This window comes from Microcebus murinus, chromosome 5 (assembly GCF_040939455.1).
Source record: "Microcebus murinus isolate Inina chromosome 5, M.murinus_Inina_mat1.0, whole genome shotgun sequence".
Taxonomy (NCBI): Eukaryota; Metazoa; Chordata; class Mammalia; order Primates; family Cheirogaleidae; genus Microcebus; species Microcebus murinus.
In genome coordinates this window covers 112,462,745-112,489,303 of record NC_134108.1, presented here as the reverse complement: position 1 = coordinate 112,489,303, position 26,559 = coordinate 112,462,745, and the positions used below count along the sequence as shown (strand labels likewise).

At 50.4% G+C, this 26,559-nt stretch overlaps 1 long non-coding RNA gene across 1 annotated transcript; it reads left to right on the top strand.

Moving 5' to 3' along the window:
- The first annotated feature begins 12,260 nt into the window (after window positions 1-12,260).
- LOC142870906 (uncharacterized) lies at window positions 12,261-25,725 on the top strand. The gene is made up of 2 exons (XR_012919230.1): window positions 12,261-12,933; window positions 25,223-25,725. It is a non-coding gene; the product is annotated as an uncharacterized LOC142870906 (long non-coding RNA).
- The last annotated feature ends 834 nt before the right edge of the window (window positions 25,726-26,559 follow it).

Below are 26,559 nucleotides of genomic sequence, written 5' to 3'. Positions count from 1 at the left end.
TTTTTCTATATATATTAGTTTGCCAATTAATTTCTTTCTATTTATAGTACAGACAGGGTCTCGCTCTTCCTCAGGCTGGTTTCGAACTCCTGACCTCAAGCAATCCGCCTGCCTCAGCCTCCCAGAGTGCTAGGATTACAGGCGTGAGCCACCGGCCCGCAGACTCCAGGGATTTGAAGTGCGTCTGGCTCAGATGTAAACACCACCATGCTAAGCCTGGGGCGCAGAGTGAGCGCAGGCTGGGCCTCTGCGGTTGGCTGCCCTGCACCTGCCTGCGTCCTCCACGGAATCCAGCACAGCACCTTGCAGGCAATAGTTGCTCGATAATCTTGTTACATGAAAGATGAAAATGCTGAACTATAAGTGCCCACATGGCATTCTCACGCTGGCTGGGTCATCCCGAGCTTTGGAGACATGGGTATGTTCCTCCAAACTGCCTGTACAAATTCGCAACATCTTGAGAAAAGCTAGCACGATTCTTACATAGACACCAAACGAGAAACACTAAGGGGCATTTTTCAACCAAGTAATGTGTAGGAACGCAAGTAAGAGGACAGCCCAGTAATTGGGCTAGAAATAGATACATCGTTACTGCACATGCAATTGCTTCCTGGGCCTGTATGTTACTTTATTTCACACCCACTACTCCCGTCACAAGACCCCTTCTGCATTACACACCTCTTCTGGGCAGGCATAAAACATAGCTCCTCCACCACCATGTCTTTCACGCCTGCCATCACCTTTGCACCCCGTGGTGGGGCATGGGGCCTCCCACAGCCTTACTCCACGGCAACTGGCAGGCTACACAGTGACCAGCTAAGTTGGTGGCTGCTTACACAGGTGGACAGACCCTCACTCTCACACCAACGTGAGTTGGGAATGGGGGGACAGATATGACGGAGGGGAACTGCGTGGTGGGGGAGAGGGGAGGCACCGGATCAGGGGCGCATAACTTGTTTATGATGGAAAATTTCTCCAGGGCATTAGGCAGGAAGGAGGAATGAAGGGATGCCAGGATCTTGTTTCGCCACTACCTCCCACATCTGGAATCTGGGCCTCCAGCTGGGTCTAGTTATCCTCACCATCTCCGCGGAGAGAACTTGCTTTGTGGTGAGACTAGACCGGGACAGAGACAAGAGCCAGAGAACCAGGCTGGGCTCCACTCCTTCCCACCAATCCTGTCCCCATCGGCTTCCCTCAGAGCCCCGGGCTCTGCCCCGCCCCTCCCTGCCGCGCAGGAAGCCGGGGAAAGGCTGAGTGAATCATTAAGCGGTGGCTGGGTGTGGGGTGCAGGCTGGGGAATGAGTTAGGGCCAGAAAGTGCCAGGAGCTGGACCAGCAGCTGGCCGGGGTCCCACTGCCCTAGTCCCAGAGAAACAGGCCCTCAGCCCCTTTCCTTGCTGGGTCTCCTCCCCATTGCCTTCCTGCCTTCCTGCCGTCTGTGTCCCTGCGTTTCCCGTGTGACCTGTTCTCTTGACCCCCCCACTGACCTCTTTCTCAGTCCCTTGTTTGTTTTCCCCATAACACACATGGCACTGGGGAAGCATTTTACGTCTTTGCTTGCTTTTCGCTGCTGTTTGTGGTCCCGCGGGACACCGCCTCCACCCTGGCCCTCGCGGCCCCGTGGTGTCTCCGCTCTGGGCCTGCCACCAGGGGCTCAATGTTCCTCGATCCATCTTCCCGGAGGAGCTAACCGCCGCCCCCCACGTCTGTTTGTCTGGCTCTGTGCCTCGCTTCTCTGCAAAGAGGAGGCCGGGCCCTCGGCTGACCTGCCCGTCCGGTCCGCGCAGGAGCAACTGCGACTGCGCAGTGAGACAGCTCCGTCCTGCCTGTGGCCGCGCAGTCCCGACACGGAGCGAGCCAGGCCTGCCGCCGCCTGGCCTTGCCGGCCGCAGGCCGCTGCGGGGTGGCGGCAGTGGCGGGGCAGACGCAGATGGGCAGGGAAAGGGAGACGGAGTTGGCAGTGGGAGCATCTGAGAAGGGAAGCAGGGTGGAGGGACGGGAACCGTGGTCCTGGGGCCGGGGAATGACAACGGAAAGCTCTCAGCTGTACCTGGCATCCAGGAGATACACCGTAACCGTTTTTTGGCTTGAGATAGAAAGTAAACAGAGTAGCAAAAAGAGCATGTTGTAATCTGGCGGTGTAACAGGAAACTGGGGTTAAATTCCAGCTCTGCTACTTATTAACTAGGCAATGTTGGGCCTCTTAACTTCTCTGGCAATCTTTTCCTTAATAAATGGACAAATTGGCCTTTAGGTTATTGCAAGGACTAAGAATTTAAATGTACTGTTCCTAGGCACACGGGGGGTGCGTCTTGCACAGGGCTGGGAAGAGGAGCTGCCTCGGAGCAGGATGGGCAGCAGGGAGCCGAGGCAGGATAGGAGGCCAGAAAGAGAAAACAGGCTCCAAGTGCTAGATCACCAGGGATACATTTCTCTTTCTCTGCATCCCCTCTTCTTTCCCTCTGTGTCTCAGGCAGTTTGGTGGCTCTTTCTTTTCCCCAGAGAAGGGGAGACTTATGCATTTCTAGTTTTTGTTCAGCCAATGAGAGTGGTTTTTAAACACTCTCCCCACTTCCCCTCCCCCCACACTCAATTTAGCTGGAACAATTTTCCAGAGGCATGGGGGGAGGCAGGTGGGATGGTAAGTTCTAGGCAGCAAGTTAATAAATGACCCCTGACAATGCTCATTTAGGCTTTAGGAGAGCCAAGATCAGGCCCTGGCGGCTTCCCCTGACGTAAAACCATGGCGAGAGTGCCCAGAGTCCCAAGGCAAGGCCACAAAAGTGACACAGTGACCCTATCCTGGCATGGGGGTCGCTCCAGCCCAGCCCTGCTCAGCCCAGATGCACCAGCGGCGGCTGAGAGTGGACCGGCCCAGCCCTCCTGTTCTGCCAGCACTGCTTCCCACACTGGCTCCTCCCTCTGGCCTCAGTTTCCTTCCCACCAGATCATAACTCCATGAGACAGGGCTTCATCCATCCTGTTCACTGCTCTACTGTCAGTGCCTGGAACTGTGCCTCTCCATCCATGCAGGCTGCCTGAGAAGGCTAGAGAGATGGGCCCAGGCTGTCATCCTGCGACAGCCGTTCCCGTGGGAGGCAGGAAGCAGCCTCCGTCTCTCTGTAGATTGCTCCGATGTCAGCTGTTGGAGAATGTGATTGAGATTTAAGTCAAAACATAACCATGGGGACGAATGGTGCAACAAATAAAGTATTTTCCTTTTTGCCTGGCCTTTTCAGGAACCCTGTATTCACTGAGTGAGTTGAGCCATAAAGCACAGGGCTCAGATGAAAGGCTCTCTAATGTTTCTCCCTCCTCGGAAACCCCATGAATCAGCAGTGGCTCCCACGAGAGCTCAAAAGCCAGACGTGCCTCCCCTCCTCCCGCCAAAGCAGCTGCCATAGGCCCTTTCTCCTAAGGCTGGGCAGTACCAAGTGTCCTTTCCAGAGGCCTCTGGGGGCGGCGGTGGGGGCTGGGCTGGCTGCCTGGCCTCTGCGGCCCTGCCGGGTGAGGATCGCGTGTCAAGACTGGGGTTTGGTGGGTTGCCAACGGCTGAGCCCTGCGGGAGCTTTCTGGGAAGGTAGATGCCATGTGTGAGTCAGATCCAAGTTAGGGAAAAAACAAGCTCACTCAATCGCGAGAACCCTCAGCCTGGCCTGGATTTGACCATGAGCTCATGAAAGAGGAAGCTGGGCTGGGCAGACAGGAGGCCCTGCTTTCCCTCATGTTTCCTCTCCACTGCCTCATCCATTCCCCAGTGTCTGGCCTCAGGCCACCTTCATCTTGGCTCCTGGGTCTTGGCTCTTTTGTGACACTTTCCCTTCCCAGACAATTGGTCATTTGTTTCCCCAGGTTGGGAATCCCACCCACACAGAAGGGGGACTGCTCACAAGGGGGCTGAGATGACACTGTCCCTTGAGCTCCTCCCTGGTGGGCCGCGACCATTTGGGTTTGCTTTGTAACTGCTGCGTCTCTGAAATGGACCGAGTGATGCTAACCCCCGGATCATGAATTAAGGAGTTTCTTGAGAGCTGTTTAATAGAATTCCCCAGTTCAGGAAGAAATCTGGGGGACCCAAATTACTGGGCAGCTGAGCTCCCCTTAAGGCTGCTGTATCCCAGTTGGGACCAACTTACCTAACACTTTTGGTATTCAGGACAGTTCACTACCAGAACGGTGCGTTTTATTTAGTGTGAATGATGACCATCATGGGCTACAAAGAACCTTCCTATCTCTTGTCCTTCCAGTTCACCTTCTGTGCCCTCCCTCCCAACCTGGACTCTTGTTAAAAGTCAGTGCCTGCTTTAGTGACTTCAGTGGCTCCAAACTCTCTCCTGGGGCCCAAATTGGCCCCACAACCTGAATCCAGGCACCTTGCAGGCTATTTTTCAACGCCCACATTGCTTTCCTGATTTGTGCACCTCTAATTGTGTGCTTCCCCCCCACGCCAAACTCTTACCTGTTGGATCCTATACCCATGGTGTTTCCTCTTCTTTTCCTCCCCATCTTTCTGGGACACCCCACTCTCACTGTCTCATGCAGAATTAGCTCCTCTGCTTTGTACGTAGAAGCACCAAACACACTGCATTGTAGTCATTTGTCTATTTGTCTTTCTGACTACCTGGAGGTGTACATGGTATTGTGATGTAGCCATCGTAATGCTAGGAGTGGCTTGACAATGCTTTAAAAATATTATTAAATTGTTGACATTAAAAACAAAATCAGTAAGAAATGTATAAACCAGGTATTCTCAACCCATGCCTGTGGTATGAGCTTATCCTATCTCTGACTCCCACTCTTTCACGTAGAATTTGATAATATATGGTTATATTACATTTTGTTTTTAAAAGTTGGGTCTCATGTCAAATCTCTAGTCCACACAAAAAAAGATTAGGTAAATTGAAGTATAATTTACATACAGTAAAATCCATCTTTTTTTTTTTTTTTTTTTAAGACAGTCTCACTCTCTTGCCTGGGTTAGAGTGCTGTGGCGTCAGGCTAGCTCACAGCAATCTCAAACTCCTGGGCTCAAGCGATCCTTCTGCCTCAGCCTCCAGAGTAGCTGGGACTACAGGCATGCGCCACCATGCCTGGCTAATTTTTTCTATATATTTTTAGTTGGCCAATTTATTTGTTTCTATTTTTTTTAGTAGAGACGGGGTCTCACTCTTGCTCAGGCTGGTTTTGAACTCCTGACTTTGAGCAATCTGCCTGCCTTGGCCTCCCAGAGTGCTAGGATTACAGGCGTGAGCCACCTCGCCTGGCAAAATCCATCCTTTTTAGGAGTGCAGTTCAATGAGTTTTGATAAATGCAAATAGTTGTGTAAACGCCGCTATTATCACAATATACAATATTTCCATCACCTCAAAAAGTTCTCCATCCCCCTTTTCCTAGCTCCTAGCAACCACTGATCTGATTTCTGTCCCTGTAGTTTTGCCTGTTTTAGAATTTTGTGTAACTAAAATTGTAGTAGATATTCTTTTGTGTCTGGAGTTTTTTTTTTTTTGTTTTTTTTGAGACAGCATCTTGCTCTGTTGTTCTTGCTAGAGTGCCGTGGCATGAGCCTAGCTCACAGCAACCTCAAAGTTCTGGGCTTAAGCAATCCTCCTGCCTCAGCCTCCCGAGTAGCTGGGACTACAGGCATGCACTACCACGCCTGGCTGATTTTTCTATTTTTTAGTAGAGATGGGGGTCTTGCTCTTGCTCAGGCTGGACTCAAACTCTTTTTTTTTTTTTTTTTTTTTTTTTGAGACAGAGTCTCGCTTTGTTGCCTAGGCTAGAGTGAGTGCCATGGCGTCAGCCTAGCTCACAGCAACCTCAAACTCCTGGGCTCAAGCGATCCTACTGCCTCAGCCTCCCAAGTAGCTGGGACTACAGGCATTCGCCACCATGCCCGGCTAATTTTTTTTTTATATATATTAGTTGGCCAATTAGTTTCTTTCTATTTATAGTAGAGACGGGGTCTCGCTCTTGCTCAGGCTGGTTTCGAACTCCCGACCTCGAGCAATCCACCCGCCTCAGCCTCCCAGAGAGCTAGGATTACAGGCGTGAGCCACCGCGCCCGGCTTGGACTCAAACTCTTGAGCTCAAGTGATTCTCCTGCCTTGGCCTCCCAGAGTGCTAGGATTATAGGCGTGAGCCACCACATCCAGCTGTGGATTCTTTTGCTCAGTATATTTTTGGGATTCATCCATGTTATTGCATGAATCAATAGTTCTTTTCTTTTGATTTCTGAATAATATTCCATTGTATAAATATGACAGTTGGCTTATTAATTCACCATTGATGGACATTTGTGGGTTTTTTCTTGTTTAGGGCTATGATGAATAAAGCTGCTATGAGCATTTGTAGACAATTCTTTTTGTAGACATGTATTCTTATTTCTCTTGAGTAACTATCTAAGAGTAGTATAACCGGGTATATATTTAACTTGATAAGAAATTGCCATGCTGTTTTCCAAAGTGATTTATTATCATTTCATACTCTGACAGAATGGTTTTAAGGAAGCTGCATCAAAATGTCCTTTTTGTAAATTCTTGCTTCAAATCTGCCAAGACAAAATGTTTTCTTTGTCGGGAACAGGTTCCCACTGAGGGAACAGAGGTGGGCTGGAATGCAGCCATCTCAGCGGCCAGCAACCTGCACCCTGAAACCTGGCTTGTCCTCGGGGCGCCACAGCAGCTGCCACAGCAACAGCCCCAAGAGCACAGCCTTCTTCCCTGCCCCAGCCACCCTGTGGCTCCTCATCTCTGCTGCCGCCTGGCTGTGCCCAGGCCCTGTGGTTCCATGTGAAGTAGCACTTGCCCACACTTCTGCGCACATGCAGTGCTTCACAGGCACTGTTTTAAGTGCTATATTTTAATTAATTCATGAAGCCTTCATAACCCTGTTATGACTACTGTTATTGTTATTGTTATTATTATTATTATTTTTGAGACAGAGTCTCGCTTTGTTGCCCAGGTTAGAGTGAGTGCCATGGTGTCAGCCTAGCTCACAGCAACCTCAATCTCCTGGACTCAAGCAATCCTGCTGCCTCAGCTTCCTGAGTAGCTGGGACTACAGGCACGCGCCACCATGCCCGGCTAATTTTTTCTATATATATTAGTTGGCCAATTAATTTCTTTCTATTTATAGTAGAGACAGGGTCTCACTCTTGCTCAGGCTGGTTTCGAACTCCTGACCTCAAGCAATCTGCTTGCCTCGGCCTCCCAGAGTGCTAGGATTACAGGCGTGAGCCACCACGCCCGGCCTGTTATTATTACTTATATTCCCATTTGACAGATGAGAAAAATGAGGATCAATGAGGCAGTTCACTTTCTCAAGATTGTACAACCAAGAAGTAATGGGAATTAGGTTTGAATCCAGGTGTGGCTCATTCCAAAGCCCAGCATCACAGCCTATTGGTCAAAGTGTGGACACTGGAGCCAGTCCACACCTAGGTTCAATTCCATGTTTTATTTCTCTTTCTTTCTTTCTTTCTTTCTTTCTTTCTTTCTTTCTTTCTTTCTTTCTTTCTTTCTTTCTTTCTTTCTTCCTTCCTTCCTTCCTTCCTTCCTTCCTTCCTTCCTTCCTTCCTTCTTCTTTCTTTCTTTCTTTCTTTCTTTCTTTCTTTCTTTCACAGAATTTTGCTACGTTGCTGAGGCGAGCCTTGAATTCCTGGGCTTAACCCAGGAATGATACCCCTGCCTTAACCTACCAAGTAGCTGGGACTATAGCATGCACTGCTACACCTGGTTGAATTCATTAATTTTCATGACACTCCTCTGAGAGGAGGGCTATGATAATGCCCATTTTACAGGCTGAGAGACAGTCCAGAGGCTCTATGAAGCAGGGGAATGGCAGAGCTGGGTTTGGCATCCGGGAAGTTTGGCTACAGAGACAAAGCTGTCAGCCTCCACGCTTTCCTGCCTCTCAGCAATCCTCATTATTAATGTTATTACTCAGCTCACTGCTCCAGCTCTCTGTGTCTTTGCAGTTTTACGCTGCTCTGACGTTTGTGTCCTAGCTGTGTCTCACATCCAAACTCTGAAGGTGTTGTGTCCACAGGGCCCCGCACAGAGGACCTTGTTGGGCAGCCCTGTTGTGACAGTCTCACCTCTGGCCATGCTGTTGGCCCTTTGCTTTGGGACCTGCAGGCAAAGGCCCTAATTTAGCAGGTGAGGTCAAGGCAAGAAAGTCATCTCCAAGGTGACCCATGTCTACGGACTCTCCACCAACTACTTTCCTTAAAAGGAGGTGGTATAACCAGAAGATACTTTAAGGTTTTAAGGTCATCCCAAAGATCATTTGTTTCCCCAAACAAAATTTGAGCTCTTTCAGATGAGAGACTAATCCTTGATTCCACTGTGAGTGCCTAGCTCTGTGCATGACATATATTAGGTGCTCAGTGGATTTTCGTTTGATGAATGAATGAATGAAGAGACTAAGATTCCCTTAATTTAACTCTGTACTAATACATAGCTACTGCATGTGGCTCAGCTTTAATTAATTAAAATTTAAAATTCAGTTCCCCAATTGCATTAGTCACATTTCTCTTTTCTTTTTTTTTGAGACAAAGTCTGGCTTTGTTGCCCAGGCTAGAGTGAGTGCCGTGGCGTCAGCCTAGCTCACAGCAACCTCAAACTCCTGGGCTCAAGCGATCCTGCTGCCTCAGCCTCCCGAGTAGCCGGACATGCCCGGCTAATTTTTTCTATATATTTTTAGTTGGCCAATTAATTTCTTTCTATTGTTAGTAGAGACGAGGTCTCATTCTTGCTCAGGCTGGTCTCAAACTCCTGAACTTAAATGATCCACCCGCCTCAGCCTCCCTGAGTGCTAGGATTACAGGCATGAGCCACCGCGCCCGGCCAAAACTTCAGTATATTGACTCTCAAATATGTTCGAACTAAGAGTGGTAGAAGGGAGAAAGATGGCCTTAAGAAGTTTGTAACTGGCCGGGTGTGGTGGCTCACGCCTGTAATCCTAGCAGTCTGGGAGGCGGGCAGATTGCTCAAGGTCAGGAGTTGGAAACCAGCCTGAGCAAGAGTGAAACCCCGTCTCTACTAAAAATAGAAAGAAATTAATTGGCCAACTAATATATATAGAAAAAACCACCGGGCATGGTGGCACATGCCTGTAGTCCCAGCTACTCGGGAGGCTGAGGCAGAAGGATTGCTTGAGCCCAGGAGTTTGAGGTTGCTGTGAGCTAGGCTGATGCCATGGCACTCACTCTAGCCTGAGCAACAGAGCGAGACTCTGTCTCACAAAAAAAAAAAAAGAAGAAGAAGAAGAAGGAGAAGAAGTTTATAACCTAGCTGTGGGGCGCGGTGACAACGCCATTACAAGATGGCGCCGATTTCCGGTGGCCCGCCTGTAGTAAACAAGTTCAGCGCATGCGCAGAGTAAGTCCTGGCCCGTTCTATAAGTATGCATATGAAGGATCTTAGCTTGGCCTATCAGTAATAACCCTCGCGCGCTTTTAACCTATCCCCATCACTTCCCTCCTTCCTTAGAGTATATAAGTGTGTGAGAGCTTGTGCTCAGGGTCTTCCGCATCATGTAAGTCTAAAGGGAACCCCATTAAAGCACTGTCAGAAGAACTCCAGTTGCCGCGTCTTCCTTGCTGGCGAGGCGGGCGCGACACCTAGCTAAGGAAAATTAGGGAAATTCAGAGATCAGCACATAACTATATAACTATATATAACCATAACTGTATCTATAGCTATATTTATCTTTTTAGAGACTAGAGATCCTCCTGTGTAGCTGGGACTACAGGCATGTGCCACCGTGCCCAGCTAATTTTTTTCGAAATGGGGTCTTGCCTTGTTGCCCAGGCTGATCTCGAACTCCTAGCCTCAAAAATACATCTATCTATCTAATAACATAATTAACTAATATTTGTTTGTTACATTAAAGCTTAACAAGCACTTTTCCTCTTGCGAAGACCCAGCAGATCAGCATGACCAGTGTCAAATGAACAGAATGCTGACATGGTAGCAGGCATTCTAGGGATTCACAGCAAGGCGAGGTCACTGCAGGGGTGACGGGGACAGTTTTGGTTGAGGCACAGAACTAGAAGGAATGTCGTTGCAGGAACCTGGGTATAACTCCTAGCTTCCTTATAGAAACTTGCCAGGTGCTCCATGGCTTATAGTTTATAATGTAAACTCATTTAATTTTCTAGAAAATAAAATAGTAAGAATTCTTAGTAGTCTGTGTTTTTCTCTCCAGTCCTCCACCCAAATGATCAACATATTTAAAAAAAAAAAAATCTTGAATGAGGTACCTTCTTGGCTTAAAATAAAACAAAAAACTTCCACATGTTTCACAGTGATTCTAGAAACAGAGTAACTTGGATACTGTAGATGCAAAATGGTTTGAGTTGCCTTTATTTAATAACCCTGTGATGAGCACCCAATGACATATCTCAATTACCTTACAACTCAGGGTTATATAACATCTGCTCTGCCCAAAATTCCTGCAGAAAATACAAAAATCCAACCCTGCACTCTGACTAGTCTTGCCTCGTTCTCATTACATAATTGTAACCACTCCCCTGCCAGTAGTGATTTTAAAATGTTCTTCTAGGCCGGGCATGGTGGCTCACGCCTGTAATCCTAGCACTCTGGGAGGCCGAGGCGGGACGATTGCTTGAGGTCAGGAGTTTAAATCCAGCCTGAGCAAGAGCGAGACCCCGTCTCTACTATAAAAATAGAAAGACATTAATTGGCCAACTAATATATATAGAAAAATTTAGCCGAGCATGGTGGCGCATGCCTGTAGTCCCAGCTACTCGGGAGGCTGAGGCAGGAGGATTGCTTGAGCCCAGGAGTTTGAGGTTGCTGTGAGCTAGGCTGACGCCACGGCACTCACTCTAGCCTGGGCAACAAAGCGAGACTGTGTCTTGAAAAAAAAAATGTTCTTCTAAAGCTCTGTGCACTTTGCCTCAGCTGCCTTCAGTTTTACTGAAGCTTCTATTTTCTTGCTTGGCATTTGGATTTCTTTGGCTTCGAGCCACAGAAAGGAATTGTGGCTAACTTAAACAGAAAAGTTGAGTATTGGGAGGGTATCGGGTCGCTCAGTGTCACGCGGGAGCTAGGGAACCAGGCTCAGGAAGCACAGGGCCCAGACAGGGCAGCCAGGATGGTGAGATGGCAGGAATCAACAGTCTTCCCTGGCTATCTGCTGAAATGATTAAGTAAAAACTAGTTTTTCCATCCTATTTGTGTTCGTCATCCAAAGCCCCAGAAGGGAGAGTCTGATTAGCCTAGCTAGGTGGACACCAGAGGGAAAGGACGCCTTAAAGGTGGCTCGTTAGGCCTGCATACGCGTAATTCCCACAGACTCCGACGGCTGGGACTGGAGGAGGAGCGAACGCAGGCAAGATGATCAGACCCCAGAAACATCCGCAATGTCCCCGTTTTCTCTTCCTGACCTCCATTTCCTACTTCTACTAATTATCCATAATAGGGTGACCAACATATCTTCTGAAGTTGTGAAAAAGATACATAAAAATAAATCCAGTTGTACTGTAATTTTTCCCCAAAAGGATGAATGTTGGGGGAAGTCCAGCCTTACCCCTCGGTGTTAAACATATGGACTAAAGAAGATACTGTATGCAAAATGCCTGTTATAGTGCCTGGCACATAGCACTGTCCATAAAATGTGAGTCCTATTCCAGCCCTTTCCATTCACCCAGCAGAGTGCTGGAGCCAGCTCACCAGCTCATGAGAGCAGACTCGTGCATTTCCGGGGACTGTGTGAGCCGACCGATGTAACATTGGTAGCTTCGAGTTGGTCTTTGTAGAGACAGAAAGATGTGATCTCTTTCTTCACCCATCATAAGGGTTATGGCTGACACTGCTATAACAAGAAATAGGTTGACAAGAGAAAGGCATAACAGATTTATTTAATTAAAGTTTTAGGCTGGCTGCGGTGGCTCACGCCTGTAATCATAACTCTCTGGGAGGCCTAGGCGGGCGGAATGCTTGAGGTCAGGAGTTCGAAACCAGCCTGAGCAAGAGCGAGACCCGTCTCTACTATAAATAGAAAGAAATTAATTGGCCAACTAATATATATAGAAAAAATGAGCCGGGCATGGTGGCGCATGCCTGTAGTCCCAGCTACTTGGGAGGCTGAGGCAAGAGGATTGCTTGAGCCCAGGAGTTTGAGGTTGGTGTGAGCTAGGCTGACCCCACGGCACTCTCTCTAGCCTGGGCAACAAAGTGAGACTCTGTCTCAAAAAAAAAATTTTTTTTTTACCTGACATGGGAACTTGCAGAAGTGAAGACCCAAGACTCAGGGAAAACTATCTATTTTCTTTGCTTAGGTTCATGAAGAATGGACAGCTGTGTAGAATGTGACTGAACAAGAAGGGAATAGTCTGATGGGAACAGACTGAGGGGGAACCCAGAAAGGTCTGTCTGTTCAGATTCCTCCTGGCCTCTCTGCGCAGTAATCCTTCCTCATGGGGACAGGCAGGGCCCTCTGGAATGAGGGTTTTATGGCCTACTATCAGAAAAGGTAGCTTGGAGAATGTTTTTACATCCAGCTCCTACCAGAAAGGCAGAGGAAAGTTAGTGTAATATTTCTAGGTTTTATAGCTGGCTTTGAGGAAGGGGAGTCTAGCTTTTATGGCTGGCCTTGGAGGACAAAGGGGAACAGGAGAAGGTCTGAGGGAGACTGTGTTTCTGAGGCCCTTCCGGTGCTCTCCAGTTCAAAGCCCTCGGCCTGCCAAAGCACCACACTTTCTTGGGGTATTATTTTCTGAGCACCAGCACCCTGACGGGAGTATTCGCACCACAGAAACTGGAAATGGGTGGATCAGGACTCCTCCCCCGCCGGTGGGGCAGTTGTTAGCCGTTTGCCAGCCACCTGGATCCACCCCTTCCTCTCCTTCGCGCAGTGTGAGCAGAGGCAGGAAGGGCTGCGCTAGTCGGGTTCAGCTGAGCTGTGAGTGACAAAAAACAAACAGAATAGCGGCTTCCCAGGCATGAGTCCACTTCTCTCTGGCAGAGCAGAGCCTGGCTGGAGGCGGCAGGTCAGGGCTGGACTGGCAGCTCCAGCTACTGCCCGCCGGCCTCCATGCGTGGCTTTCCTTGTGGTCGGGGCTGACTGCTGAAGCTCCACGTTCCAGCGGGTAGAAAGAGAAGGACAAAGAAATACACACTCTCTCTTCTTAATTCCATGGACGGAGGGAGCCCATTTGAAACAGGCTGAAGCAGAGTCACTCAGCCGTCCCTGGCTGCAGGGGGGCTAGTTTAGAGAGAGGCTGGTGCGCTGCCGAGGCTGAGCAGGGGAAGCGGAGGCCCGGGCAGCGCAGGAGACCTGACAGGAGCCAGAACTCGGAGGACAGGGAACACTGCTGAGCCTGTGATGGGAATGGGCGTAGTTTGTGGAACTCTGAAGGAGCTGACTGGAATAGAAAATCAGAAATACTGACAAAAGAGGTGAAACAAACAAGGTGGAAGCCGGATCTCTGTGAGGGTCCAGGAAGCAGACAAAAGAATCTTTATCTCATGCCATTAGACACAGGAGGCATTGAACTTTTTAGTAGGGGAGCTACATGTGATAAATTTTAGAGGCATGTGATAACTTTTAATCTGACACTTATGTGCTAGACATATTGGAGGAGGGAGGGAAAACAGGAAGCAGCAGGGAGGTTGGAAAGGAGACTAATTTCACAAGCCAGGTGTGAGGTGATTATGTCGGGGCAACAGGAATGAGGAGGAAGAAACAAATGTGAGAGAGGCATTTGCAAGGAGATGTACTGGAAGGGACGGCTGGTCTGTCTGCGACGGGGAGAGACAGGACCCACGGCAGCAGGGTTAATGGAGCATGCGGGCTTGCCAGGTGTTCTAGGTCCAGCTACCTAGAAGCAGAGCTTGGGTTGGGGACTTCTGATTGCTGTGATCCCGCTTGTCCAAGTTTTCTTTGAGTGCCTGTGCTTTGGGGGTGTTACTTAAGAAGTCCTTGCCCAGACCAGTGTCCTGAAGTGTTTCCCTCACGTTTTCTTTCTTTCTTTCTTTATTTTTTTGAGACAGAGTCTCGCTCTGTTGCCCGGGCTAGAGTGCCGTGGTGTCAGCCTAGCTCACAGCAACCTCAAACTCCTGGGCTCAAGCAATCCTTCTGCCTCAGCCTCCCAGGTAGCTGGGACTACAGGCATGTGCCACCATGCCTGGCTCATTCTTTCTATATATTTTTAGTTGGCCAATTAATTTCTTTCTATTTTTAGTAGAGACGGGGTCTCGCTCTTGCTCTGGCTGGTTTCGAACTCCTGACCTCGAGCAATCCGCCTGCCTCTGCCTCCCAGAGATGCTAGGGCTTATTTTATGTGTAGGTCTTATTTTCGGGGAAATACGGTATGTGTCTTTGTTTATGCCAATACCATGCTTTCGGTTATTAGAGTTCTAGAAGTCAGGTAATGTGATGCATCCAGTTTTGTTCTATTTTGCTAAGGATGGCTGTGGCTATTCTGGGTCTTTCATGGCTCCATGTAAATTTTAGGATTATTTTTCTATTTTTGTGAAAAATGTCATCTGTGTTTTGATAGGGATCGCATGGAATCTATAGATTGCTTTGGGTAGTATGGACATTTTAACAATATTGATTCTTCCAATCCATGAGCATGGAATGTCTTCTAATTTTGTTTGTGTCCTCTTCAACTTCATCAATGTTTTATAGTTTTCATTATAGAGATATTTTACTTCTTTGGTTAAGTTTATTACTATGTATTTTATTTTATTTATTTATTTTTTGAGACAGAGTCTCACTCTGTGCCCGGGCTAGAGTGCCATGGTGTCAGCCTAGCTCACAGCAACCTCAAAATCCTGGGCCTACAGGCGTGTGCCACCATGCCCAGCTAATTTTTTCTTTTCTTTTCTCTCTTTCTTTCTTTCTTTCTTTCTTTTTTTTTTTTTTTTTTTTTGAGACAGAGTCTTGCTTTGTTGCCCAGGCTAGAGTGAGTGCCGTGGCGTCAGCCTAGCTCACAGCAACCTCAAACTCCTGGGCTCAAGCAATCCTCCTGCCTCAGCCTCCCGAGTAGCTGGGACTACAGGCATGCGCCACCATGCCCGGCTAATTTTTTCTATATATATTAGTTGGCCAATTAATTTCTTTCTATTTATGGTAGAGACAGGGTCTCGCTCAGGTTGGTTTCGAACTCCTGACCTCGAGCAATCCACCTGCCTTGGCCTCCCAGAGTGCTAGGATTACAGGCGTGAGCCACCATGCCCGGCCATGTATTTTATTTTAATTGTAGCTATTGTAAATGGGATTACTTTCTTGATTTCTTTTTCAGATTGTTCTCTGTTGGCATATAGAAATGCTACTGATTTTTGTATGTTCATTTTGTGTATTGCAACTTTACTGAATTTGCTTATCAGTTCTAACAGTTTTTGGGTGGAGTCTTTAGGTTTCTCCAGCTATAAGATCATATTGTCTGCAAACAAGGATGATTTGACTTATTCTTTTCCAATTTGGATGCCTTTTATTCTTTCTCTTGTCTGGCTAGAACTTCTAGTACTATGATGCCTATCAATGGTGAAAGTGGCAATCTTAAAAGTGGCAATCTTAGAAGAAAGGCTTTCAGTTTTTCCCGATTCAGCATGATACTAGCTGTGGGTCTGTCATATATGGCTTTTATAGTGTGGAGGTAAGTTCCTTCTATACACAGTTTTTTGACAGTTTTTATCATGAAGGGATGTTGAATTTCATCGAATGCTTTTTCAGCATCAGTGGAAATGATCCTATGGTTTTTGTCCTTCTTTCTGTTGATGGGATGTATCACATTGATTGACTTGCGTGTGTTGAATCATCCTTCCATCCCTGGGATGAATCCCACTTGATCATGATGAATAATCTTTTTTAAGTGTTTTTGAATTTGGATATTGGCCTATAGTTTTCTTTTTTTCTTGCGTATTTGTCTGGTTTTGGTATCAGGGTGATACAGGCCTCATAGAGTTTCAGAGTATCCCTTCCTCCTTGATTTTTTTGGAATAATTTAAGTAGAATTGATATTAGTTCTTCTTTGAATGTTTGGTAGAATTCAGCAGTGAAGGCATTGGGTCCTGGGATTGGCTTTGATGGGAGACTTATTATTACTGCTTCTATCTTGTTACTTGTTATTAGTTTTTTTAGGTTTTGGATTTCTTCCTGGTCCAATCTTGATAGGTGTCTGTGTTTAGAAATTTATCCATTTCTTCTAGGTTTTCCAATTTATTGCAATATAGTTGCTCATAATTGTCATATATTGTGGGTGGCTCTCAGGAGAAAGAGACTGAGGGAAACAGGATAGGAAAAGGAAAGAAGCTAAGCAAGGATGTGGGCTGAGCATCAGTCTGAGCCCATGGAGAAGCTCAGGGCTGCACAGAGCTTGCACCACAGCCAGCTGTGCCTGGACGCAAGGAGGCTGCTGTTGGGGAGCCCTACGCCAGGCAGCCATTGGCTGAGGTCTGTCCAAAGTGTGTGTAAGGGAAGATGTCTTGGCTCCTGTTTGGCCCAGAGCCATTCACCAGAAAGGGCACAGCTGTGTGTGGTTACCAGATGATATTTCCACAGTATGGAGATTTCTGAAAGAACTAAAAATAGAACTCAGGGGTGAATGGTCTGCCCCATGTGACTGAGGTCTTCTGGGTTGATGCAGCTTTTATTAAGAACTTGCTGCCTCCAAACAGCAAATTAAAGCTCAGGGTGCGGGGACTGTTTGTTCAGTACCCTGGATTCCATCCAGCAATCCTACTGCTGGGTGTTAAACCCAAAGGACAAGAAATCATTATATCGAAAAGATAACTGCACTCATATGTTTATCGTAGCACTATTCAAAATAGCAAAGATATGGAATCAGCCTAAGTATCTATCAATAGATGATTCGATGAAGAAAAATTCCTCTGTGTATACACACAGAGGAATACTATTCAGCCATAAAAAAGAATGAAATCATGTCTTTTACATCAACATGGATGGAGGTGATTATCTTACGTGCAATAACTCAGAAACAGAAAGTCAAATACCTCATGTTCTTACTTATAAGTGGGAACTAAATAATGTGTACACGTGAACGTAGAGAATGGAGTAATGGACATTGGAGACTAGCAAGGGTCGGAGAGTGGAAGGGGGTTGAGAGATGAGAAATAGCTCAATGTGTACAATGTATGTTATTTGGGTGATGGTTACACTAAAAGCCCAGACTTCACCACTACCCAATATATCCATGCACCAAAATTGTACTTGTGCCCCCTAAATTCATATAACCACATGAAAAAACATTCTCAGCAGGTGGAAGATGAGCGGTCCAGCTGGTAGAAAGGAGCTGGGCCCAAACAGCATCCGTGACAGGGGATCCATGTTGGTTGTGTTGAATTTGAGGTAGCAAAGAAATAAGGAATTGGCACATGAGGAGTGGGAAATTGAAGATCCAGGACAGGAGTTCACATGAAAAACTAGAACTAGTCACATAGCTATTGGAGTGGGGGCCTTGGGACACGTAACTGATTCAACAAGAAGGAATGAGCTCTTGGAAAGCCCTGGGTAGGCAGAAGCCAGCAGCCCTCAGGAAACTAACGTGGCTACACCCTAGTGGGAAGGTTGGGGAGCCGATGAACAAAGCAGAGGTGAGCAGAAAAGCACGTTAGCGCAGTTATTGGCCTTGCATTATGACCAGAAGCAGGTAGAACAAATTGAAGGGTAATGAGTTCGGAGAAAAGGTCGAGGGTTTTTTTTTTTTTTTTTTTTTTGTCAGTTTGGGGATTGTTGGTGGCCTTCGAAGGAACAATTTCCCAGCAGGATGGCATAAGAAACCATATGGTGAGGTCTAGCAATGCTGTCCGCACTTAATGCCAGTCCATTCTGACTAACTCTTGACTCAGCTAGGGTACTCTCCGCTCCTGTTCACACACTGCTCATTCTGGCTTGTCCTAACATAGCCTGTGTTTTGGCTATCAAATACTGCCTCAGAAATCACCCCACGATTTTGGCATGAGACAACCCTTTGTTATGTTCGTGGATTCCGTGGGTCGGGAGTTTGGACTGGCACAGTGGGGATGGCTCGGCTCTGCCTCATGACATCTGGGGCTAGGGCTGGGTCGCCTGCAACTCTTCACACGGCTAGCTGCCCGCTTGGCTCAGGCCGCAGGTCTTCTCCGTCGAGTTTGAGTTTCTCTTGCTCCGGGACCGGGTTGCTGAGAGGGGGCCAGGCAGGACCTGCATTCTTTTTATGGTCTCGCCTTTTAACCATCTGCTTCACTTCCTCTTTGCCCACCAGTCAGAGCAGACACAGCCCCACCCAGATTCAAAGGGAGGCACGTGGCCCCACCCTGGACAGTCCCGTGGGCAGAAGGGGGTGTGGAGAGGGGCCTCGCCTCTGGAGAACGGGACCTCCGCCCTGTCAGCGCTCTCCACCTGCTTCTTGTGACAGTCCCCCTGTCAGCAGTAACAGCAGCTCTAGGAGCCTCCTGAGGACAGGGTCTGGCCCGTTACTTCTGTCTACTTCATCTTTACCTCCTGAGCATTTGCATGGTAACAGGCCTATAACACATACCTGTGGAAGGAGGGAATCCTTTTAATTCTATCATCTATTTTTCACATACGCAGTATCATTTGATCCTAAACTAGCTGTCATCACCGTTTCGCAGTGGAAGAAACTGAGGGGTGAATGGTCTGCCCCATGTGACTGAGGTGTTCTGGGTTGATGCAGCTTTTATTAAGAACTTGCTGCCTCCAAACAGCAAATTAAAGCCCAGGGTGCGGGGCCGTTTGTTCGGTGCCTGCCTTCTGCACCCTCGTGGCAGTGCAGGGCCAGCCGCAGGGCTGTGTGCGGGGCTCCGTCACCACTCGTCAGGATTCAATATGAAGATTTAAGATGATCTGGCATCTCTTTTTCATGGGAGCAGGCAAGGGCGAGGACTAGGATCCTCAAGCTAAATTCAGCTTCCAGGATGGGTAGAAGGCCAGGATGAAGGTGCTCCTCATCAATCTGTCCCTGTGATGAGCAGATAGCACCAGGCAAGGAGGGTGAGGTAAGCGGGGATGCTCAGGTGGAGCCATCAGCCCCGGTGGGGGGCCCTGCGCAGGAGGGGCGAGGCAGCTCCCTGAAGGCCCAGCTCCGAGGGCGGAGGGGGCCCATTCCTCCTCCCCCGCAGCACATCACAGCCCAGCGTGGGTGGTGGGTGCCTATCAGGGTCCCAAGTGGGTAGGAGCAGGTCCCAGAACTTGAGTTAGGCCTGAATTTTCCAAATCCTCCCCGTCCCTGCCGTCCACCCTCGCTGCTGCCATCCCCAGCCAATCTTTTTTTTTTTTTTTTTTTGAGACAGAGTCTCGCTTTGTTGTCCAGGCTAGAGTGAGTGCCGTGGCGTCAGCCTAGCTCACAGCAACCTCAAACTCCTGGGCTTGAGTGATCCTTCTGCCTCAGCCTCCCGAGTAGCTGGGACTACAGGCATGCACCACCATGCCCGGCTAATTTTTTTATATATATATCAGTTGGCCAATTAATTTCTTTCTATTTATAGTAGAGACGGGGTCTCGCTCTTGCTCAGGCTGGTTTTGAACTCCTGACCTTGAGCAATCCACCCGCCTCGGCCTCCCAAGAGCTAGGATTACAGGCGTGAGCCACAGCGCCCGGCCCCCAGCCAATCTTTGACTTCATCTCTTCAGTTCCCTTCTCAGAGATTGCAGATCAGGAAGGGCCTTTGGAAACAACAGTTCCACTTCCTCTGTGCGGCAGAAAGCACAGGACTGTCTAAGCCATGGACGACTGGAGAGTAACAGGGAGGACTCCCGTCCACCAGGCCCCACTGCCCTGCACCGGCCCTGCAGGGGCCTCCTGGGCCTTTCCTTCTGTTTCTCCTCATTCTGCTCTCTGCTGGCGAACACCTCCCTGCTTCATCGCTGTGGCAGTAGCTCAGGGTGATGCCCCAGGTCACTTCTGACTCCTGGCATTACCCTCACAGACCTTGGTGGGCCTGTGCAGCCGGCTCATCTGTGAGTCGCCCTTGCTGCCTTGCTCGGCCAGCGCGTCTCCGGCCGCCCCACGCGGGTGTCGCCGTCCCCCTGGAATGGCCCTCCTCTAGGACACCCACCTTCCACCCCTGCAGTATTTTGTTTACACTAACAATGCCCACATGATTAAAATAATATACGTTTGTTGTGGAAAGTGTGTAAAATGCAAATTGTATAAAAAAGAAAATTAAAAGTACTCCTAAGTCTGTAACCCAAATATGGTCAGTGTTGCATTCTGGCGGGTTTCCTTCCGGCGTTCTCCCCGCCCTGCCCGCTCTGGACCTTCACGTGTGCGTGTTATTCCTTCTACCTAAAAGTGGCTCTCCCTCACGCTCCCCCCGCACCCTGGGAGTCACCGCTGACCCTCGCTGTGGGAAGGCCGTCACCCCGGGTTTCATGTCTGTGTAGCCGCTTGACCTGATGCGAGGTCTGTGACTGGCTCCTTGCTGCTCTGGAGGCTGCACAGGCAGCGCAGCTCCTTGCGCCGAGGTGCCCCCCTCGGCCCTGAGCCTCTTCTCAGCACTTCAAATGGTTTCGCACACACAGGTAACCAGTTGCCACGTGCCTCACGAGGTTCCAGGTACTGGAGCCCAAGCCGAGGGGTCCTGCCCTCGAGGGGCTCTCAGTGCTGTGCGGGGACAGGCCGGTAAGCGGGGCTCCCCACACCCGCAGGCATACGGCCGTCCCAGGTGCTGAGCTAGTGGAGTCAGGTGGGCGCAGAGATCGCCAGGCCCATCTCTTCCTGTAAAGATGACCGAACAAGGGTGGTAAGTGACTTTGCCAAAGCCATTGGGTGATTAATTGGTGGCAGCTGTGGGATTAAAACCTGGATCTTTAGGCTCCCAGCCCAGTGCTCTTTCCACTGTGCCCTAGAGGCCTTTGGCGTGCCCTGCCCCCTCTCCTCCCAGCCCATTAACCCCCAGGCCTTTCATTCTCCCTGTGGAGGCTCTCCAGTCTCAGCAGTCTCCTCGCACCCTCTCCAGGCCCCGCCCATCCCCTCCAGCCTGGCGCCGCCCCCTGCTCCTAGGCCTGCCCTGCTCACACCCTCTCCAGGCCCCGCCCATCCCCTCCAGCCTGGCGCCGCCCCCTGCTCCTAGGCCTGCCCTGCTCACACCCTCTCCAGGCCCCGCCCACCCCTCCAGCCTGGCGCCGCCCCCTGCTCCTAGGCCTGTCCTGCTCACACCCTCTCCAGGCTCCGCCCATCCCCTCCAGCCTGGCGCCGCCCCCTGCTCCTAGGCCTGCCCTGCTCACACCCTCTCCAGGCCCCGCCCATCCCCTCCAGCCTGGCGCCGCCCCCTGCTCCTAGGCCTGCCCTGCTCACACCCTCTCCAGGCCCCGCCCATCCCCTCCAGCCTGGCGCCGCCCCCTGCTCCTAGGCCTGCCCTGCTCACACCCTCTCCAGGCCCCGCCCATCCCCTCCAGCCTGGCGCCGCCCCCTGCTCCTAGGCCTGCCCTGCTCACACCCTCTCCAGGCCCCGCCCATCCCCTCCAGCCTGGCGCCGCCCCCTGCTCCTAGGCCTGCCCTGCTCACACCCTCTCCAGGCCCCGCCCATCCCCTCCAGCCTGGCGCCGCCCCCTGCTCCTAGGCCTGCCCTGCTCACACCCTCTCCAGGCCCCGCCCATCCCCTCCAGCCTGGCGCCGCCCCCTGCTCCTAGGCCTGCCCTGCTCACACCCTCTCCAGGCTCCGCCCATCCCCTCCAGCCTGGCGCCGCCCCCTGCTCCTAGGCCTGCCCTGCTCACACCCTCTCCAGGCCCCGCCCATCCCCTCCAGCCTGGCGCCGCCCCCTGCTCCTAGGCCTGCCCTGCTCACACCCTCTCCAGGCCCCGCCCATCCCCTCCAGCCTGGCGCCGCCCCCTGCTCCTAGGCCTGCCCTGCTCACACCCTCTCCAGGCCCCGCCCATCCCCTCCAGCCTGGCGCCGCCCCCTGCTCCTAGGCCTGCCCTGCTCACACCCTCTCCAGGCTCCGCCCATCCCCTCCAGCCTGGCGCCGCCCCCTGCTCCTAGGCCTGCCCTGCTCACACCCTCTCCAGGCCCCGCCCATCCCCTCCAGCCTGGCGCCGCCCCCTGCTCCTAGGCCTGCCCTGCTCACACCCTCTCCAGGCCCCGCCCATCCCCTCCAGCCTGGCGCCGCCCCCTGCTCCTAGGCCTGCCCTGCTCACACCCTCTCCAGGCCCCGCCCACCCCTCCAGCCTGGCGCCGCCCCCTGCTCCTAGGCCTGCCCTGCTCACACCCTCTCCAGGCCCCGCCCACCCCTCCAGCCTGGTGCCGCCCCCTGCTCCTAGGCCTGCCCTGCTCACACCCTCTCCAGGCCCCGCCCATCCCCTCCAGCCTGGCGCCGCCCCCTGCTCCTAGGCCTGCCCTGCTCACACCCTCTCCAGGCCCCGCCCATCCCCTCCAGCCTGGCGCCGCCCCCTGCTCCTAGGCCTGCCCTGCTCACACCCTCTCCAGGCCACGGCCAGACCGCCTTCGCCTTTGTAAGCGCTAAGTGTGAGCACGCCTATCCCAGCTGGAAACTCCAGTGTTTAGAAAAGCGCCCAAAATCCTTAATGTGGTATCTCAGTCTGTGTGGGCTGCCATAGCGAAGTGCCCTGGGCTGGGTGGCTTAAATAACAGACGTTTATTTCTCAGAGTTCTAAAGGCTGGGAAGCCCAGATCAAGGTGCCAGCAGGTAGGGTTCATTTGGAGGCATCTTTTCTTGGCTGGTAGGTGGCCGCTGTTTTGCTGTGTGCTCGCGTGGCTTCTCCGTGTGCACTGAGGGAGAGTGCCCTCGTCTCCCACTCCTTTGTAAGGACACCAGTCCCACTGAATTAGGGCGCCATCCTTAGAATCTCATTTAACCTTAATTACCTCCTAAAATCCCTACCTCCAAAGATAGTCATATTAGGGGTTAGGGTTTCAACATAAGAATTTGGGGGGACACACTTCAGTCCATTATAGGTATGGACTTTCTTGGTCTAGCTGCCCTTACTGGCCTCTTCTAAACCCTCCCACCCTCTGTGCCTGCATTTCTCTATCCCAGATTTCTCTCGGTTCCTGGAACTTGTCCAGCTCTCTTGCAGCTCCCCAGCCCCCCCACCCCCGCCCCCGTCTTTGTGTTTAGGTGTGGCATTTTCAGGTCTCAGTGTAAATGATGGTTTCTAAGGGAGGCCTTCCCTGATATCCCGTCCTGTGTTAGTCCTCTGGCCGCACATTCCTGCGGCACCTACGCACCTTTGTGAGGGTCACCACCTCCGTCCTGCATGTTCCATGTGTGTCCTGCTGAGCACAGGGTGGAGCATGACGGTCTGGCTGGTCGCAGCACCCCCAGGCCAGCACAGTGCCCAGCACCCAGCGAGCTTGGTAAGCACTGGCTTTGGTTGGTAGATGCTCAATAAGTCTCCCTTGGCCTGAGTTCTCCTCGTAGAGTTTCTCAGATAGTCTATGTATTTTGTTGTCTAAATCTCTCAGCAGGATCCTGTCCACCTCTTTCTTTCTTTCCTTTTTCTTATTATTGTTATTTATTATTATTCTTTTGAACATTACATATTCAGAGCAACTTGTGAGTAAGAAACTATAGAAATGATCCCTGAGAGTACAGTCTTTGCTCCTGTCTCCAAATCCCCTACCCTGTGCCCACAGTGGGCTGCTTCATTCAGGAAACATCCCATAAATGATTTATTAATTGATCTCCCTACAACTTCTCTAATAGGCATCGCATTGCAAGTAACAATCACATTTAAAAGAATATGTCATATAGCAGGGCAATTTACTATGAATTTAATGTAGTAAAAGTCCATCGAGAATTGAAAAGGAATGAAGGTGTTCTTCTCCTCTGCCTTTTCTGGGAAGCCAGGACTTTGTTTCCTTGAAGCCCTGGGTTCCCTGACCCCTGAGGGACTTGGCATTTTTGTGTGTTTTAGAAGAAACAGGAAGAATAACTCTGGGTGGGGCTTGAAAGGAAACCCACCCTAAGTAGGCCTTGTTTCTGGAAGGTGCTGGCCAGTCTGAGGGGGGGTGTGGGCAGGAGCCAACCCCTGGGCGGACTTTTGGCGCAAAGAGAGGGTGCAGCTTCTGGGCAAGGACGCGGAGCCTGGGCCTGTCCCCAGCAGCCTCCAGGCTGGTGTGTGTGAGCTGGCTGGCGTCTGGCACTGTCGGGGCCTCTGCAAGCGCCCCAGCCCCAGCCACAGCCAGATCCAGACTGCAGACTAGCACTACAGATAACGGGTCCCCTCCTCGCCAGTGCGATTAAAGCAACAAGTATATGAAACCAAAAACCGCTTTGAGGATGTGCTAGGCTGGGCGCGGTGGCTCACTCCTGTAATCCCAGCACTTTGGGAAGCCAAGGTGAGAGTATCACTTAAGGCCAGTCAAGAGCAGCCTGGGCAAGATAGTAAGACCCCATCTCTACAAAAAATTAAAAAAAACAACAACTAGCTGCTCATGGTGGCATGTGCCTATAGTCCTAGCTATTTGGGAGGTTGAGGTAGGAGGATCTCTTGAGGCTGGGAGTTCAAGGTTGCAGTGAGCTATGATCATGCCACTGTACTACAGCCTGGGTGACAGAGCAAGACCTGTCTCTCAAATAAATAAATAAATAAATAAATAAATGTGCTCCTAGGACCATGACTACTTTTATGCTCTTCTGTCTTCTCCATCTTCTCCTTCCTCTCTTCCTCTTCCCTTTCTTCTTCCTAAATGTCAAATTATGTTCAAGATTTATTTGTTCATTTGTTTGTTTCCTCTCCTTCACTGAGACCATGCTTGGAAGACCAGGAACTGCCCAGAGCAGCCTGACGTCTAACGGGCCCTCAGGCCTGGGCAAGGGCAGTGCTGGCCATGTGGCCAGAGGAGCAGACTCTGGCTTCCTCGGGGCTGCCCAGGCGTCTCGTATGGCCCGAGGGAGGGAGCCTGAAAAGTGTCCGGCACTGGGGTTCCAGTCTGGGGTTCCAGTCAGTGACGGGATTGTATGTGAGTGAATCCACAAAGAGATAAAGACATCACTTGTACCCAGGAGCTGTGGAGCAGCCGCACTTGCTGCCTGTGTAGACGTGCACACCTCCCTACACAGAAAGCTTCTAGATAGACAGAGAAGAGACTAGGAACAATTGTGGCTTCTGGGAAGCAGGACAGGCTTGACTTTTTTTTTTTTTTAATTGTTTGAGGCTTTTTTAAACACTGAACAAATGTTATTATTTGTATACTAAAAACGTACTTCAGAAATTAAAATGACAGCCACAATAAACTCATCAGAATTCTTCAAACCACAGGACAGCTGCTGACCCTGCTTCACCAGAGAGGGTAGCTTGTGACCCGGCCTGGGCCGTCGGAGGGCCGTGACTCCTTCAGCTGTGGCGTGTCCTCTGGGCAGCAGGAGAGGAGGCAAACACAGGACGGGCTGTGAAGTTCGCCGAGATGGAGCAGGCCTGGTGCTAGAACATTCTTTCCCTCTGTCAATGACCACCCACCTCGTACCTGTGTCCTGGGGACCAAGGGCGCAGCGTGAGCAAAGCAGGCTGGGCTCCTGGCCAGCCGCAGAGTTAGAGGAGGGATGTGTGGACCCCCCGCCCGCCGGACAGCCTGAGCGTGAGGGCCACAGACGGCCCAGGAAGCCCCCAGGCCTGGAGTGGGCCGGGTGCGGACAGCGGGCTGAGGTTCCACGGCAGCCGGTCCCTCGTGCCTCCTTTCAGGAACTCCTATGTGCTGTTTGAGGGGCTGGAAAGTTTCTTTTTAATTAAAATTTAAAATAAAAATATTTTTATCTGAAAAATTACCATGTAGTAAAACTGACTTTTTCAGTGTCCAGGGTCTATGAATTTGACACATGGAGAGAGTCATGCAATCACCACCGCACTCTGTCATGTGATCGGCACAGCTGACGCAGAGAGTTCCCGCCCGGCCGGAAGTCCCCTGTGCCCCCTCCCGCCCCCACGCTTCCCTTGCTGTTCTGATCCAGTCTCTTGCCACAGTTTCATCTTTTCAGAAATGTCACATAAAAGGAATTATATAGTATGTAGCCTTTTGAGACCAGCTTTTTTATTTATTTATTTATTTTTTGAGACAGAGTCTCGCTTTGTTGCCCAGGCTAGAGTGAGTGCCATGGCGTCAGCCTCGCTCACAGCAACCTCAAACTCCTGGGCTCAAGCCATCCTCCTGCCTCAGCCTCCCGAGTAGCTGGGACCACAGGCATGCGCCACCATGCCTGGCTAATTTTTTCTATATATATTTTTAGTTGGTCAATTAATTTATTTCTATTTTTGGTCGAGACGGGGGTCTTGCTCTTGCTCAGGCTGGTTCGAACTCCTCACCTTGAGCGATCTGCCCACCTCACCCTCCCAGAGTGCTAGGTCTACAGGCGTGAGCCACCATACCTGGCCGTTGAGACCAGCTTTTCTTCAATTAGCATAAGGCCTTTGAGATCCATCTAAGTTGTTGCATGTGCCAGTAATTTGTTTCATTTTATTGCTGGATGGTGTTCCATAGAATGGCTATGCCAAGTTGTCCATTTACCCATTTTAACCCAGTTTTTGGTAATTACGAACAAAGCTGCTATGATCATTTAGTACACAGGTTTTGGTATGAACACATTTTTTATTTTTCTCAGGTA